This window comes from Heterodontus francisci, unplaced genomic scaffold, assembly GCF_036365525.1.
Source record: "Heterodontus francisci isolate sHetFra1 unplaced genomic scaffold, sHetFra1.hap1 HAP1_SCAFFOLD_88, whole genome shotgun sequence".
In the NCBI taxonomy this organism is placed as follows: Eukaryota; Metazoa; Chordata; class Chondrichthyes; order Heterodontiformes; family Heterodontidae; genus Heterodontus; species Heterodontus francisci.
The window spans coordinates 1101944-1118693 of NW_027142063.1; the positions used below are offsets into that span (position 1 = coordinate 1101944).

The 16750-nt window shown below is 49.3% G+C and overlaps 1 non-coding gene across 1 annotated transcript; it reads right to left on the reverse strand.

The window, feature by feature from the left end:
* Window positions 1–2538: 2538 nt before the first annotated feature.
* On the reverse strand, window positions 2539–2621 carry trnal-uaa (transfer RNA leucine (anticodon UAA)). Its single transcript has one exon. It is a non-coding gene; the product is annotated as a tRNA-Leu (tRNA).
* Window positions 2622–16750: the final 14129 nt, after the last annotated feature.

Below are 16750 nucleotides of genomic sequence, written 5' to 3' on the forward strand. Positions count from 1 at the left end.
TCTGCAGCCCCGGGGAACTGGCGGTTTCAGTCAGAGTGACCGAGCTGCCTTACATATCCTGTGTACTGATCTCCAATGGATTCAAATATTAGTGAACTCATTGGGTAATGTTTGTAAATAACCCTCATGTGAACGGACCCGGCTGCATTAATGCCTTCCAAATAAAACTGGGATCCATTTCTTTTCCCCAAATGCCAGCTAACGGATCCCAGGAGCGGGTTGAGATTGTGCTGAACAGCAATGAGTCTCCGGTAATGCTGCTTTCTAAATTCCAGATCAGCTCTCAGTCCTACAGGCCTTTCGGGAAAGTGATGTGACAAAACAGAAACCATGTGACCGCCCCTTCAATCAAATGGGTTTGATAATGAACAGAGATGGCAGCTCTTTCCTTTGCTGATTTGGTGGCTCTGAAAAGAGCCCTTGTTACACTTGTTACTGAAGCTGGGTTTAAGGTGCGTTCCCCGCGGATGCGGCGTGCCAGCTGGATGTCTTTGGCCATGATGGACCGGGATCATTCTGGTGAATCTGCTCATTTTCCGGCAGAAGCATCAGTCGCTGTTTGAACTGTTTAAAGTCAGGGGTGTATTAGCAGCCATAAAGTGAAGGGCAGTTCATTGCTCCCTGCAGCATAATCCGCCTCTTTCAGGAGAAAGGATCAGAAACCGCTCGTTTCTGTCAGTCCCCGAGAAGCCTGTGAGAAGCGGTTAGTCGCTAATTTGTTCCTTTCACAGAGAGGAAGCTGATATTTGTCCCGTTTTAAATTGCTGAACCGGACCTTCCTCCCGCCGCTTACAGTTAACAGATTGACAAATGAAAACGATTCCTAAAATCGCGTCAGGATTTTGTGACGGTAAATACAGTAAAACAGAACATAAAATGAGAGGTTTTAAAATTGTTGCCTGAAAATTGAAATTTTCCATCACTTCAATTCCTTCCTGCTCTGGAATTGCCAGGCTTTTTCCAATTGGAAAATCTAAGCCAATGAGAACTTCTATTTACTTATATGTGATTCTCCTATTGGTTAAGAATTGGATTGAGAAGAGGATGACCAATCAGAGACAGAGTCAAACTGCTGGAATTTCAGGCCCCCAGTAACTGAGCTGAAACTGTTCAGATTGACAAACCCTGGCAGTAGCTTCACACATTGGACACTTCACACTGAGTCATTCAAGGGCTGGTGTGAGAGAAGCTTCAGATCCTGTCATTACTCTCTGACTAATTATTCATCTCGAACCAAACAATTAGTAAATGTGAAGCAGTGAAGAGACTTTTCACTCTCACTGCAGAATGTGTCATCTGGGGAAATAAGGAACTATTATATTCGGAGATTCCAGGTACATTCCTCCCTGAACAAATCCATTCCTAACATTCCCGATCACAGCCTATCCCAGCTCCTGTTGTCACCCGACTCCAGCTGAATTGGAGAAACTCATGTGTTGGGGTTTGAGTTGTGAGGTGGGGTTTCTCCGCCAGTGTCACTGTCTTACAAACTCTCCCCCTGAATTTGTGAACTGAGACTGCACCGAACACATCTCCAGTTAGATTGAGGGCCGGATATCCCTCTGTTTTATTACAGAGAGTGGGGAAAGGGCTGGGTGGAGGGGATGTCAGCGAGTCACCAGGGATCCTGGATTTACTCCAAATCATTTCCATGTGGAATCTGCAGGCGGGGCCGGGACAAGGATCATTTGATCAGGGGATCAGCTCTTTCCTGAGAGATGTGGGTGGCTCTGAGAAGAGCCTTTGTGTTCAGATGTTTACAAGTTTCCCGCGCTCTTTCACTTCTTTCCAGACCCTGCTTTCTGAGCCTTCGCTGCTTTCGGCTTGACCTTGCTCTTCCATGTCTGAACTTTCTTCAGCGCCTTTCCGCCCGCCGCACTCTTGCCTTTTTTGACCTTCTTCGCAGGAGACTTTTTCTGAAGCGCTGCTTTCTTCACCGCCTTATTTGGCGTTGCTGCCGCCTTGCTGCTCGTTTTCTTGGCTGTTACTTTCTTTGTTGTCACTTTCATGTCTGCTGGTTTCTTCACTGAAGATTTCTTGTCTGCTGGTTTCTTCACCTTCTTTCCCACTTTTCCCTGGGTTTTCCTTCTTGCTGATTTTGAAGGAGCCGGAGGCTCCCTGTCCCTTGCTCTGCACCAGGGAGCCTTTGTTCACATTCCTCTTGATACTTTGCTTGATCTGGGTCTTGAGCTTCTCCTGAGCGGTGGCAGACCTGCAAGGAATCAACTACCAGCTAGCGTATAAAGCGAGACCAAGGCTCAGGGCCTTCAGTGACCTGGAGGGGAGTCGGAGAGGCAGCGGATCCTGTGAGGAACCACAATCCAGGAAGGATGAGAAGGTCATTGTCAGGGTACAGAGGAGATTAAGTTAAAGATTCACCAGTTTATAAGCAAGCGCAGAGCCAAGGAACGGTGCTGGGGCAGATCAAATAATAGGAAGCTGTGATCAGTTGGAAGGCAAGAGTGATTAAATGACAGAAGAGATGATGGTGCAAGGCAAAAGTCAGGGAAAGAATAAATAACATTTTATAAGCACAGATACCAGGAGTGGGGTTTGAACCCACACAGACACATGCCTATTGGATCTTAAGTCCAACACCTTAACCACTCGGTCATCCTGGTACATTAACTAACCACTGAAAATGAAATTTAATGTGATCCGGGTGCCATCTGGCCTTTTACAAAACAAAGTTATGACTCCTCTCCCATGCTGAATTGGACCCTTCATTATTTATGAACCTCAATCGGATCACCCCTCAGTCTAGGTTTCTCTAAGGTGTAGGGTCCCAACTCTTTTAGTCTAACTTGATAACCAAGATGTCTTATACTGGGAATTCGTCGAATGTCTCTCCTCTGTACCCTTTCCAAAGCCTCAATATCACCCATCATGTGAGGAGACCAAGACTGGATACAATATTCCAAGTGAGTCCTGACCAAGGTTTCATAAAAGGACAAATTCGGGACATCTCAGATACTGAAGGAGTCCGTGTCCAGAAGCAGCAAGACCTGGACAACATTCAGACTTGGGCTGCTAAGTGGCAAGTAACATTCACACCACATAAGTACCAGGCAATGACCATCTCCAACAAGAGAGAATGTAACCATCTCCCTTTGACGTTCAACAGCATTACAATCGCTGAATCCCCCCACCATCAACATCCTGGGGGTTACCATTGACAAAAGCTTAACAGGACCATTCAGATACATACTCTGGCTACAAGAGTAAATCAGATCGTGGGAATTCTGTGATGAGTAACTCAGCTCAAGGCACGTGGTGAAATGCTCATTAGGAGAGCTGGAGAAATGGACTGGTCAGGTGGGCAGAAAAGTGGCAAATGGAATTCAACTTGGAGAAGTGTGAGGTGATGCCTTTGGTGAGGTCAAACACAGCAAAGGAAGACACAATTAATGGGTGAATGCTGAGAGGTGTAGAGGAAGTGAGGGACCTTGAAGTGAATGTCCACAAATCCCTGAAAGTAGCAGGATAGGTTGATAAGTTGGTTGAGAAGGCTTATGGAATCCTTTCCTTTATTAGCCGATGTACAGAATATAAGAGCAGGGAGGTTATGCTGGAACTGTATAAATCATTAGTTAGGCCCCAACTTGAGTTCTGTGTGCAGTTCTGGTCACCTCATTCCAGAAAGGATGTAATTGCACTAGAGAGGTTACAGAGGAGATTTACGAGGATGTTGCCAGGACTGGAAAAATGCAGCTATGAGGAAAGATTGGATCGACTGGGGTTGTTCTCCTTGGAATAGAAGAGGCTGAGGGGAGATTTGATTGAAATGTACAAAATTGTGAGGGGTCTGGATAGAATGGATGGGAAGGGTCTATTTACCTTAGGAGGGAGGTCAGTGACTAGGGGGCATAGATTTAAAGTGATGTGTTGAACAATTAGAGGGGAGATGAGGAAAGGTTTTTTCACCCAGAGGGCTGTGGGAGTCTGGAACTCACTGCCTGTAAGGGTAGCTGAGGCAGAAACCCTCAACTCATTTAAAAGGAGTCTGGATGTGCACCTCAAGTACCTGAACCTGCAGGGCTACAGTCCAAAGGCTGGGCAATGGGATTCAGCTGGGTGGCTCGTTTTTTGGCCTGCCTGTGCTGTAAACTTTCTATGTTCTATGATTCTATGCAGTCACAATGGGCCCAATGGCCTCCTTCTCCACTGTAATAATGTTGTGATTTTTGACTCTCCAAAACTTGTCAACCATCTACAAGGCACAAACCAGGATGAGTGCAGCACCAACAATACTCTAGAAACTCGACACTGTTCAGGACAAAGCAGCCACCTTGATTGTCACCCCATTCACCACCTTAAACATTCACTCCCTTCACCACTGACGCACAGTGGCAGTAGTGTGTACCATCTACCAGATGCACTGCTGCAACTCACCAAGGCTGCGCAGACAGCACCTTCCAAACCGAAGACCTCCACCACCTTGAAGGACAAGGGCTGCAGATGCATGGAAACACCACCATGTGCAAGCTCCCCTCCAAGTCACACACCATCTGATCTGCAAATATATCGCTGTTCATTCACTGATGCTGGGTCAAAATCCTGGATCTCCCTTCCTAACAGCACTGTGGGTGTACCTACAGCACATGGAGTGCAGCAATTCGAGAAGGGAGCTCACCGCCACCTTGTCAAGGACAATTGGGGATGGGTAACAAATTCTGGACTTGCCAGTGTCGCTCACATCCCATGAAAGAATATGCCTCATTTTATACTCAATTCTCCTCTGAATGCAGCCCAACCCTCTATTTGCTCCAGCTATCACTTCACAGCATTGCTGCTGTACATTTAGAGATCTGTGCACTCGAACATCCAGATCTCTGCTCAAAATTATTTTCTATTTTCTACCTACTTTAATGTTTTTCCCTGAAGGGTGTATGAATGTTGAGCATTCGCCCTGTCCACATGAATAACACTGCACTTACCCAAATTAAACATAAATTACCAGTCATGAACCCAATCTCCCAACACATTAAGATCAGCCTGAAACAGTCGTGTATCGTCTCCAGTCTGAACACTCGCACAGATCTTCAAATCATCCGTAAATTTACAGATGGTGCCCCCGACACCTACATCCAAATCATTAATAAAAATAGGAAAGAGCAACAGTCCCAACACCGATCCCTGTGAGATACCATTGGTAACTGGTCTCCAAACAGATCCAGATCCATCTGTAACTACTTTCTGCCTACGTCCTGCCAGTCAGTTCCCAATCCAGATCAATATATTACCACTGATACCAGGGACTTTAATCTTATAGAGAAGCCTCTTGTGTGGAACCTTATCAAAATCTTTTGGATGAGATCAGCTAATTGAACACAGGCCGGGGATGAGGCCTAGGCCTGTCCTGCTTTGTGTGTGGGTCTCAGGACCACACAAGGTGAGATCAGCTCACTGAGCACAGGCCCATCCTGCTCTATATAGTGCTCAGTACCTCACCAAATGAGAATAACTAACACACCACAGGCCATGGAGCCTCGGTCCATCCTTCCCTGATTGCGGTTCAGTGCCAACCAGGTCAGATCAGCTAATTCAGCACAGGCCGGAGATGGAAGCTGGATCTTTCCTGCTCTGGGGACTCCGTACCATACCAGGTGCGATGAAGTAAAATACCACAGGCCGGGATGGAGCCTGAGATTTCCCTGTTCTGTGTGGGGCTCTGTACAACAACGTGTGAGAAGAACTATCATCCCTCAGGCTGAGGAAGGAGCCTGGGCCCATTCTGTTCTGTGTGGCTCCTACCACACTGAGTGGGATCAGTTAACTCAACACAGGCCATGAATACAATTAGGCCCTTTCCTGCTCCGTGTGGCTCAGTATCACACCAGGTGGCATCAGCTAACACAGCACAGGCTGGGGCTGGGGCTGGAGCCTGGGCCCGCCCTGCTCTGTGGGCTCAGTAACAACCCGGAAGATGAACTTTTTTCAAAAGACTTCAGTGTATTTATCTCTGTCCAACACTGTGAGGCAGCTTTCTGTGTTTATAAAGAGTGTAATTTATTGACTGGTCTCTTGGATCAAACAGGGTAACAGACAGAGGTCTGTGGGCAGAGGGTTTGGGAGTGAGCTCTGATTTCTAACTCTTTCTGGACTGTGAGGAATAAAGAATGAATGAGAGAGAGAGAATGTGGGAGAAGGGATGATGGAAGAATTTGTCCGTGAACCTGATTAAAAGTGGCTCAAACGCAAGATAATATTAAGATATCAAGAGCAGAACATTAACATAATCTGAGTTCCGCGATCTGGTCGGGTCCCATTCCCCTGAAGTGAGGAATGAACGGGTGGGGAAATTCCGCCTGGAGTTATATTTGTCTCCAATGAAGATGAGTTCACAGTGAGGATGGAATAGCTCAGTTGGGAGAACACTAGATTGAAGAACCAGGATACAATCCGTGGTTTCATCAGTTTTAATTTGGTGTCTCCATCAGTTTAAGTAGAGAGAATCAGAGGGGAGATTTTCCACTCTTGACCCCATGGGCTGAATTTTAAACTAACGGTGCGGCTCTCGGCAGAGACACCGTGAGTGGGTGCCGTCACCACACGAGTGAAATGTGGCCGGCCGACCCCGATCACGGAGCAGCTGACCAATTAATGAAGGGGAGGCGTGGGGCCCATGTAAACAAGGACCAGAGGCAGGGAACAAGGCACCGATGGCACCGACATCTGACACAACGGCAGGTGCTGGCACCATATTGAAAGGACTGCCAGACCTGTATTCACTGCTGCCTGGTTTAAAGGAGTGTCTTCCTGAGAGCCCTCTGCTGCCCCAGGACCCGTTCTGCTGCCTCTGCTGTCCCAGAACCCGTTCTGCGGCCTCTGCTACCCCAGGTCCCGTTCTGCAGCCTCTGCTGTCCCAGAACCCGTTCTGCTGCCTCTGCTGTCCCAGAACCCGTTCTGCTGCCTCTGCTGCCCCAGGTCCCGTTCTGCTGTCCCAGGACCCGTTCTGCTGCCCCAAGACCCATTCTGCTGCCTCTGATGCCCCAGGACCCGTTCTGCTGCCTCTGCTGCTCCAGGACCCGTTCTGCTGCATCTGCTGCCCCAGGACCCGTTCTGCTGCCCCAAGACCCTTTCTGCTGCCTCTGATGCCCCAGGACCCGTTCTGCTGCCCCAGGACCCGTTCTGCTGCCTCTGCTGCTCCAGGACCCGTTCTGCTGCCCCAGGACCCGTTCTGCTGCCTCTGCTGCCCCAGGACCCGTTCTGCTGCCTCTGCTGCCCCAGAACCCGTTCTGTTGCCTCTGCTGCCCCAGGACCCGTTCTGCTGCCCCAGGACCCGTTCTGCTGCCTCTGCTGCTCCAGGACCCGTTCTGCTGCATCTGCTGCCCCAGGACCTGTTCTGCTGCCTCCGCTGCCCCAGGACCCGTTCTGCTGCCCCAGGACATGTTCTGCTGCCTCTGCTGCCCCAGGACCTGTTCTGCTGCATCTGCTGCCCCAGGACCTGTTCTGCTGCCTCTGCTGCCCAGGACCCATTCTGCTGTCCCAGGACCCGTTCTGCTGTCACTGATGCCCCAGGACCCGTTCTGCTATCTCTGCTGCCTGATAGGTAAGGAGCTGAATGCGAGCCTTCAGTGACCATGGTCCAATAGTTTGGCGATGCCTTCCTGCAGGTTCGCCTCCAGGTGACAACAGATAGGTGGAAGATCCTCTTCCCCAGGGATGGGAGGTGGAGACCTGTCCACCTGACCAAGCAAAGCTGCTTTGAGATAGTCGGTGAAGTCAGCAGCCGTGGGGTCACCCCCAAGACATGGATCCAGTGCCCGAAGTGGGTCAATGACCGGATCCGGGCTGCTCAGGCGCAAACTCAAAACACTTTGGACCCTTTGGACATTGCGCATGGCAGAGTGAGAGGGAGTGTTTGGTGGAAAGGGAGTGACCACCCAGTCATGTGTATTGGGGAAGGGCAGCAGGACATGCTGCCTGAGGCTTGGCTGCATCTCGGTGGGAGGTGCACGTCAGTCATTGTATAGACTCACACAGTCCCTCGAGAGGGGCCACATGCAGGAGGAATATGTGTGTCCACATCATGGACTGCTGGACTATCACCATCAGAGATATTGGGTTTGTCCCCGCTGGGAGACTAACTTTGTTGATCATAGTGGCTGCAGGAGAAGACAGCCCACAATCGGAAAGAGCATGTCAAGACTGGCAGTGGATGCCTTATCTCCATGTCCTCATCCCGATGGAGGAGGAGGCCATGGAACTGGCCGGGCAGCAAAGCAGCTGCTCCATAGCTGATGGAGAGACAGGGACACCTACCTAAGAGAGTGAGTGAACATCTCCTGGGGCACAAGGGTGCATCCGCTGCAAAGGAGCCACACTGCTCATCTGTTCACCACTGCATCAATGGAGCTGCACAGTAGGGGTGGTTGGAATGTCACGATGGGCAGACCCTAACCCTTCAATGTCCCTGTTTTCACATGCAGGCTAGGATGAACGACAAGAGCGAAGAGCTGGAGAGACTGGGGGACAGCCAGACACCTCTGAGGAGGAGGAGGGAGCCTCAGAGGGTGCACCGTCACATCATTCCCCTGCACCCTCCACCAGCACAGAAACCCTCACTCGGTGGGTATCCACTCGCTGTTAGATTTGGGCACACAAGCTGGTGAGCACATCACAGACAGGCCCGGGCAGCTGACGGAGGCAGTGACAGCCGAGGCCACTGGCAGTTGGAAGTCTGTGGGAGGCCAGGCCCATGCTGAGTCCCAGGCTGATGACGTGCCTCTGGTGTCACCAGCAACACGGGAAATGCTGAAGCTGCAGCAAGAGGTCAGGCAACATCTGGCAGAGTTGCCGGAGGTTATGTGTACCCAAGTTCGGATGATGGAGGAGTCCATCCATGCCTTGCATGCTGCACTGTCTCTGATGGGGGTGTGTCTGGCTTCCTTCCTTGAGAGATTGGTGACTCTGATGGAGAGCCAGATCCAGCCGACCAATCAGTGGCTGCCGGAGATGTGCGCAGACTTGCACTCCATCGCTTTGTCCATGAGATCCATCCAGCGGTGACAAGGCGAGAGGGGGGACGAGGCACCTGAACTCTTCACCAGGTCCACGTCCCTCTCAGGTCAGCAGCGAGTTACAAGTGTGTCTTATAAGGGGGAGGAGCAGCTGGCTGCTACATCTGTGGTCTCCTCTCAGGGTGCTCCTGGTGTGGACAGTAGCTCCAAAGCCCCTCTGCCAGTGACACAAATGATGCCAGTGCCTGCCTCCATCACCCACGATGACAGAGGGGGGTCCCTGTACCTGTGCAGGAGGCCCTCAGTGTGCCGGGGCCCTCCAGGCCTCAGGCAGCAAGAGGACGGCCACCAATGTCATCCCAAGCCATGGGGCAGCAAGGTGAGCAGCCTGTCTCCACCTCAGCTGACAGAGCAGGGGGAGCACCACGTAGGAGCACGCGGAAAAGATTTCAGAAGAGCACCTAGATTCACTTGGGGTTCACGGTGAATGTGCATTCCAGATGGATAGGGTTGCGTTTGGTGTCACACGGAAGATAGAAATGATGTTCTCTCACTATGTCTCCTTCCTATTGTTGATGCCCTTTGGGACTTCATTTAAACCCTTCCTCCCAAGGGGCTGGAAGTGAGGGACCAAGCCCTGAGTTCACAAAGCTTCGGCCTTGTCACTGTGCGATGTGTACCTGGATGCTGCAGTGCAGAAGGAAGGAGGCGACATCAGGGCTGTTTAAAGCTAAGACTTTATTGCCTTGGTTCCAGAAGGTGGTAAGGCTCAAAGGAAACTTGAATGTATAAGGGTGTCTCATGTCTCCCTTGTGTGTATCTCATGGCCCCTTTCCTGCTGTGCCTGAGGTTCTTCATCTGGCACTGCTTGGGCAGCATCCTCCTCCACATCCTCATCATCAGAGGAGACATCACAGTCCACGATATCCTCACTAGTCAACACCTCACCCCTCTGTAATGCCAGATTGTGCTGTGCACAGCAAACCACCACGATATGCGAGACCCTCGCCTGGACATACTGAAGGGCTCCACTGGATCGATCTGGGCACCTGAATCTCATCTTCAGGAGACCAATGGCCTCCTTGATAGTCGCTCGGGTTGACCCGCAGCAGGTGTTGTACCTCTCCTCTGCATCCGTGCGTGGGTTCCTCACAGACGTCAGTAGTCATGTCCTCAGTGGGTAGCCCTTGTCTCCAAGGATCCATCTCTGAAAGCGGATGGGGCCACGGAAAGGCTCTGGCACCTGGGAGTGCCTTGGTATGCAGGCGTTGTGGCTGATTCCCGGGATTTGTGCACAAACCTATGGGATCCATTTGCAGTGGTCGCAGACCAATTGCACACTGAGCAAGTGGAAGCCCTTCCTGTTGAAGGCTGCTGGCTGGTCTGCAGGAGCCTTGATGGTCACATGGGTGCAGTCAATGACACCCTACACCTGGTGAAATCCAGCGATGTCCCCGAATCCTATAGCTCTCTCAGCTTGACTGTTTGGATCAATGTGCACATCGTCACCGGCCCTCCTGAACAGGACATTGGTGACCTCCTTGATGCACTGATTCACCACAGACTGTGAGATTCCACACATATCTCCAGTGGATCCCCGCAATGATCTGGTGGTGAAGAAGTTCAGTGGCACGGTGACCTTCAGTGACACTGGCATCAGGTGCCCACCAAGTCGCATGGGGCACAGCTGCATCATGGCAGAGAGATCAGTGACGACCTCCGTGGAGAGGTGCAGTCTGCGGAGACACTGTCACTCGGACATCTGCAGGTAGTTGAACCTCGGCTGACGTGTTCCTCTGCCTCCTTCTCCAGCCTCCTGTTCGAGGCTGGCCTTCCTGTGGGCCCCCAAGCTGCTGTGGTGCCCCTGCTGGTGCCTGCGCCTCCCTCCCTTCCTCTCTACTCCTCCTCCTCTTCCTCAATGGGAGCCTCGAATCCAATGAGAGCCTCGAATGAGGCCCATGACAGGTTGCCCCTCCCTGAGTGCAAGGCCTTCACAGTAAACAACACCCAGCCACATTTACCTCACTTGTCACCCTCAATGAAGTGGCACTGCCCCAATGGCGCCCTGGTGTTGTTCCCTCTGCAGAGCCAGCACATTGGCCCCCACTCCTGACAGTGTTTCCCGATGCCCTTTCCCCCTCCACCCTTGCTGCCAAGTTTTGCTGCCTCACCCGATAGCTTCCCAGTGAAGACAACACTCAGCTCCCACCTCCCAGTCACCTCCTTTCACCAGGCGAGGCTCTGAAGCCCCAGGATTCCCGTGTGCTATTAGTCCAATTGGATCCAGTGAATAAAATTGCTGACAATTGGACTCATAAATACTTTAAATGCCTTCTTGCCGTGTGGATGTGCGAAGTCTGCCCTCCATGTCAGCCGCCGACAGAAAAATCCGGTCCAACGTCTTCCATCCCTATTTTATACACACCCCCCTCCCCCTCCCCGGCCTCCATTCCCGTCTCCAACGGTCCCTTAAAATTCTGGCGCATGTCTCTAAGACTAATGGGAGTGAAACCACATCTGCTCCTTAGACTGAACAGGGAGAGCTGCTCTCTCTGTGTTTAAAGTGAATGAATCTGCTCTTTACCTTGTCTTACTGGAACGTTCACTGTCTGGAGATGTCTGTTTGAAAATGTTTTCCTGTTATATTAATGGAGCAGAGGAGCAGATGTGAGGTACTGTTGAACAGAGAGGTTTGGAAGTGGGTGAAGGGGTGGAGTGACGGTGTGAGTGAGAGGCGCAGTGAGTTGGCCATTCTCAATAGAGTGTCAGGAATGAAGGTCAGAGGAACAGACCAGGCTGGAAACACAGAAAGAGCGAGGAGAAGCTGGTGTGAAAAACAGAGATTAAACAACGGGCTTGTTCATTTGGTTTGGGTCTGGTGTTTAGAATACCCGGAATCTGGGTTCACTTCCCTTCCAACTCAGCGAATTGTATCAACATTATGTTCATAAAACCATAGAATGATACCCAAAGAAGGAGACCATTTGGTCCATTGTGTCAGTGCTGCCTCTTTGGTTGTGCTATCCAATTAGTCCTGGTGTTCAGCTTTTTCCGATAATCTGTACATTTTCCTTCCAGTATTTATCCCAATTGCTTTTCAAAGTTACTACTGAATCTGCTTTCAAGTCCTGATCAGACAGTGCATTCCAGATCACAACACATCACTGTACAAAAAATAATTCCTCATTTCGCCTCTGGTTCTTTTCTCAATCACCTGATAAATACATCCTCTGGTTACTGACCCTTTTGCCACTGGAAACAATTTCTCCTTATTTAACTTATTGAAAACCTTCTTGATGATGTCACATACTAGACTGCCAGTAAAACTGAAGCCCATGGAATAAAAGGGACAATGACAGCATGCATATGACGTTTGCAGACTGATAGGAATATAGAAGCAGGAGTAGCTCATTCAGCCCGTCGAGCCCACCCTGCCATTCAATATGATGATGACTGATCGTCCACTTCAATGCCTTTTTCCCACACTATCTCCATCTCCCCTATGTCATTTGTATTTAGAAATCTGTCAATCTCTGCTTTAAACATACTCAATGACTGAGCTTCCACAGCCCTCTGAGATGGAGAATTCCAAAGATTCACAACCCACTGAGTAAAGAAATTTCTCCTCATCGCTGTCCTAAGTGGCTTTCCCCTTACGTTGAAATTGTGTCCCCTGGTTCTAGACTCCTCAACCGGGGGAAACATCTGAGCTTCATCTACCTGTTTATCCCTTTAAATATTTTGTAAGTTTCAATGAGATCACCTCTCATTCTTCAAAACTCTAGAGAATACAGGCCCAGTTTCCCCAATCTCTCTTCATTTGACAGTCCCGCCATCCCGGGAACAAGTCTGGTGAACCTTCGTTGCACTCCCTCTATGGCAATGATATCCTTCCTAAGGTAAGGGGAACAAAACTTCACACAGTATTCCAAAGTGCAGTCCAACCAAGGTTATATACAATTGAAGCAAGGCTTCACTACTCCTGTACTCAAATCCTCTTGTGATAGAGGCTAACATATCATTAGCCTTCCTAATTGCTTGCTGCACCTGCATGTTAGCTTTCAGTCACTTATTGACAAGGACACCCAGGCCCCTTTGTACATTCACACTCTTACCATGAAACAAAGAATCTGCACATCTGTTTCTCCTACCAAAGTGGATAACCTCACATTTTTACACATTATATTTCATGTGCCACTTTCTTGTCCACTCACTAAGTCTGTCCAAATTCCCTTGAAACCGCTTTGCATCTTCCTCACAACACACATTCCCACCTAGTTTTGTGTCATCTGCAAACTTGGAAATATTACATTTGGTCCCCACATCCAAATCATGCGAACAGCTGGGTCACAGTGCGGTGGTGAACAGTTGTATTTCTGTCTGGAGGAAGGTTTACAGTGGGTTCCCCATGGTTCCTCATAACTTCAGTTATGTGCAGAGACTGGAAAAGCTGGGGTTGTTCTCCTTGGAGCAGAGCAAGTTCAGAACAACTTTGACATAGTTAGAATCAAGGAATCAAATGGTTACAGTACAGAAGGAGACCATTCAGTCCATCATGTCCATGACAGCTCTTTGCAAGAGCAGATCAGCTAATTCCACGCCTCTGCCCTTTCATTGTAGCCCTGCAAATTTTCTCTATTCAGGTGTTTATCCAATTCCCTTTTGAAAGCCACGATTGAATCTGCCTCCAGCACACTCTCAGGCAGTGTATTCCAGATCCGAACCACTCACTCTGTCCCACACCCCGGTACCATTGCAGAAAATCTCTTCTGTTCATTTCATCCCTCATAAATAATTGAAATGAAATGTTTATTGGGAAATGCACAATATAAAAAGGAGAGAGAAATAAATGCTGAGCAAAATAGAAGTCAATGTTTGGAAGGTAAAAAGAGCAAAAGATGTAACTTTTATTCTGGTTGAGTGAGAGGAATATATCACACTTTGGGGCTTTTGTAAGAGGATTTACTGATGAACCTGGGATTTGAGAGGAAGCTGCTTCATGGTTTACAGAACAAATTCAGCCCCTGGGGTGGAGCCAACAGCTGCACCGTCCAATAACAGACAGGATGGGGACACTGTCTCAGGCCTGGTGAGCTCAGTCGATGAAAGCATGAAACTCTGACTCGCAAGTTTTTGAGTTTGAGCCCACGGTGGGTGTTTTCTATTTCCTTTTTAGGCTGATTTTACAGGCGTTATCCAGCTCTGAATTCCTCGGCAGAGAGTTCAAGGAGTGTTTGAAATGAGATTCAACAGCAGCATGAGAAAGTCTCTCCCTGATTCAGGACTCTTACCTCTCTGCAGCATCTCACTGCTGAAGATTGAACTTTTTCTCATTTCATTCTCAGCTCAGGGTCAGTGTGGTTCACTGGGACTGTGGGCATCTCCCACTTCACAATCCATCAGTGCTGAGAAATCGATGGGGAATATTACTCACATGTTGTAATGTTTTATAAATACTTGAATGTATTTCACACTGTGTCCAACAGTGTGAATCTCCCCTGGTATATCAGCTCACCAACACTTCAACAGAACATTCACATAATGTGAGCTCTGACATCTGTTCAGATCCCATTCCCAAGACCTGGAAAGTGGGATTGGGCTGGATCGCTCTTTTTCAGCTGGCACAGACACGATTGCTAAATGGTCTCATTCTGTGACATAAATCTTCTCGATTTACTATGTTCTATGAAGTGAGGTGTGATTGGGAGGGGCAATTCCACCAGGGTTATATTTTCTACCAAAAGAATGACACAAGGGATACTTCACATTTTTATTCATTCATTCATGCGATGTGGGCATCGCTGGCTTGGCCAGCATTTATTGCCCATCCCTAATTGCCCATGAGAAGGTGGTGGTGAACTGCCTTCTTGAACCGCTGCAGTCCATGTGGGGTAGGTACACCCACAGTGCTGTGAGGAAGGGAGTTCCAGGATTTTGACCCAGCGACAGTGAAGGAACGGTGATATAGTTCCAAGTCAGGATGGTGTGTGGCTTGGAGGGGAACTTGCAGGTGGTGGTATCCCCTGCATTTGCTGCCCTTGCCCTTCTCGGTGGTAAAGGTCGCTGGGTTGGGAAGGTGCTGTCTAAGGTGTCTTGGTGCATTGCTGCAGTGCATCTTGTAGACGGTACACGCTGCTGCCACTGTGTGCCGATGGTGGAGGGAGTGAATGTTTGTAGATGGGGTACCAATCAAGTGGGCTGCTTTGTCCTGGACGGTGTTGAGATTCTTGAGTTGGAATTGCACCCATCCAGGCAAGTGGAGAGTATTCCATCACACTCTTGACTTGTGAATTGCGGATGGTGGACAGGCTTTGGGGAGTCAGGAGTCATGGATGAGTGAGAGGAATATATCACACTTTGGGGCTTTTGTCAGAGGATTTATTGATAAACCTGGGATTTGAGAGGAAGCTGCTTCATGGTTTACAGAACAAATTCAGCCCCTGGGGTGGAGCCAACAGCTGCACTGTAATTACTCACCTCAGGATTCCAAGCCTCTGACCTGCTCTTCTAGTCACGTTATTTGTATGGCTACCCATGGTAACCTCCATGATGTTGATGGTGGGGGATTCAGTGATTGTAGTGCTATTGAATGTCAAGGGGAGATAGTTAGATTCTCTCTTGTTGGAGATGGTCATTGCCTGGCACTTGTGTGGTGCGAATGTTACTTGCCACTTATCATCCCAAGCCTGTGAGACTGAAATAGCTCAGTTGGGAGTGTGTTGGACTGAAGATCCCTGGTTCAATCTGGGGTTTTGGCAGTTCTCCTTTATTCTGCATCGCCCTTTGGTTTTGACTCTTGAGCTGCACAATTTACACTGAAATTATTTACCCAACTCTGAAGGTTGGATTGGAATAGAGAGATATCAAGGATGGGAAATACTTACATTGTCTGCTTTACCTTATTCTCTATCTCCTTGTGTCCTTTTCCCCAGTTTTTGAATCTTTCGGGGCCGGGTGAACATTTGATTTCCTGCATATGTCCCAAACTGAAGCCTTTTCCACATCTCTGGGCGGTCAGCTGCCGGAAATTCTGAAAGGGGAGGGTGTGCAGCCAGAGATCGTGGTCCATATTGGTACGAACGACATAGGCAGGAAGAGAGATGAGGTTCTGCAAAGTGAATATAGGGAGTTAGGCAGAAGGTTAAAGAGCAGGACCTCTAGGGTTGTAATCTCAGGATTATTCCCTGTGTCACGTGCTAGTGAGGGTAGGAATAGGAGGATAAGGCAAATGAATGCGTTGCTGAAGACTGGCGAAGGCGGTGGGGCTTCAGGTACTTGGATCATTGGGATCTCTTCTGGTGCAGAGGTGACCTGTACAAGAGGGACGGGTTGCATCTGAACTGGAAGGGGACCAATATCCTTGTAGGGAGATTTTATAGTAATACACGGGAGGGTTTAAACTAGTCTTGCAGCGGGGATGGGACCCAAAGTAGTAGTCTCTCCGATGAGATAGTTGAGGCAAATGGAGAGGTTAAAGCAAGAAAGTCCAGTAGGCAGGCCAGGCAGGGGCAGGACAGGGAGCGTGGAAGGTCTGGTAGGCTAAACTGCATTTACTTTAATGCAAGTATCCTTACAGGTAAGGCAGATGAACTCAGAGCATGGATCGGTACATGGGATTGTGATATTGTAGCTATTACGGAAACGTAGTTGAGGGATGGGCAGGACTGGCAGCTCAATGTTCCGGGGTACCGATCCTTCCAGCGTGACAGAGGTGGAGGTAAGAGAGGAGGGGGAGTTGCACTATTGATTAGGGAGGACATCAGTACTTGGAGAGGATATCCCGGGGT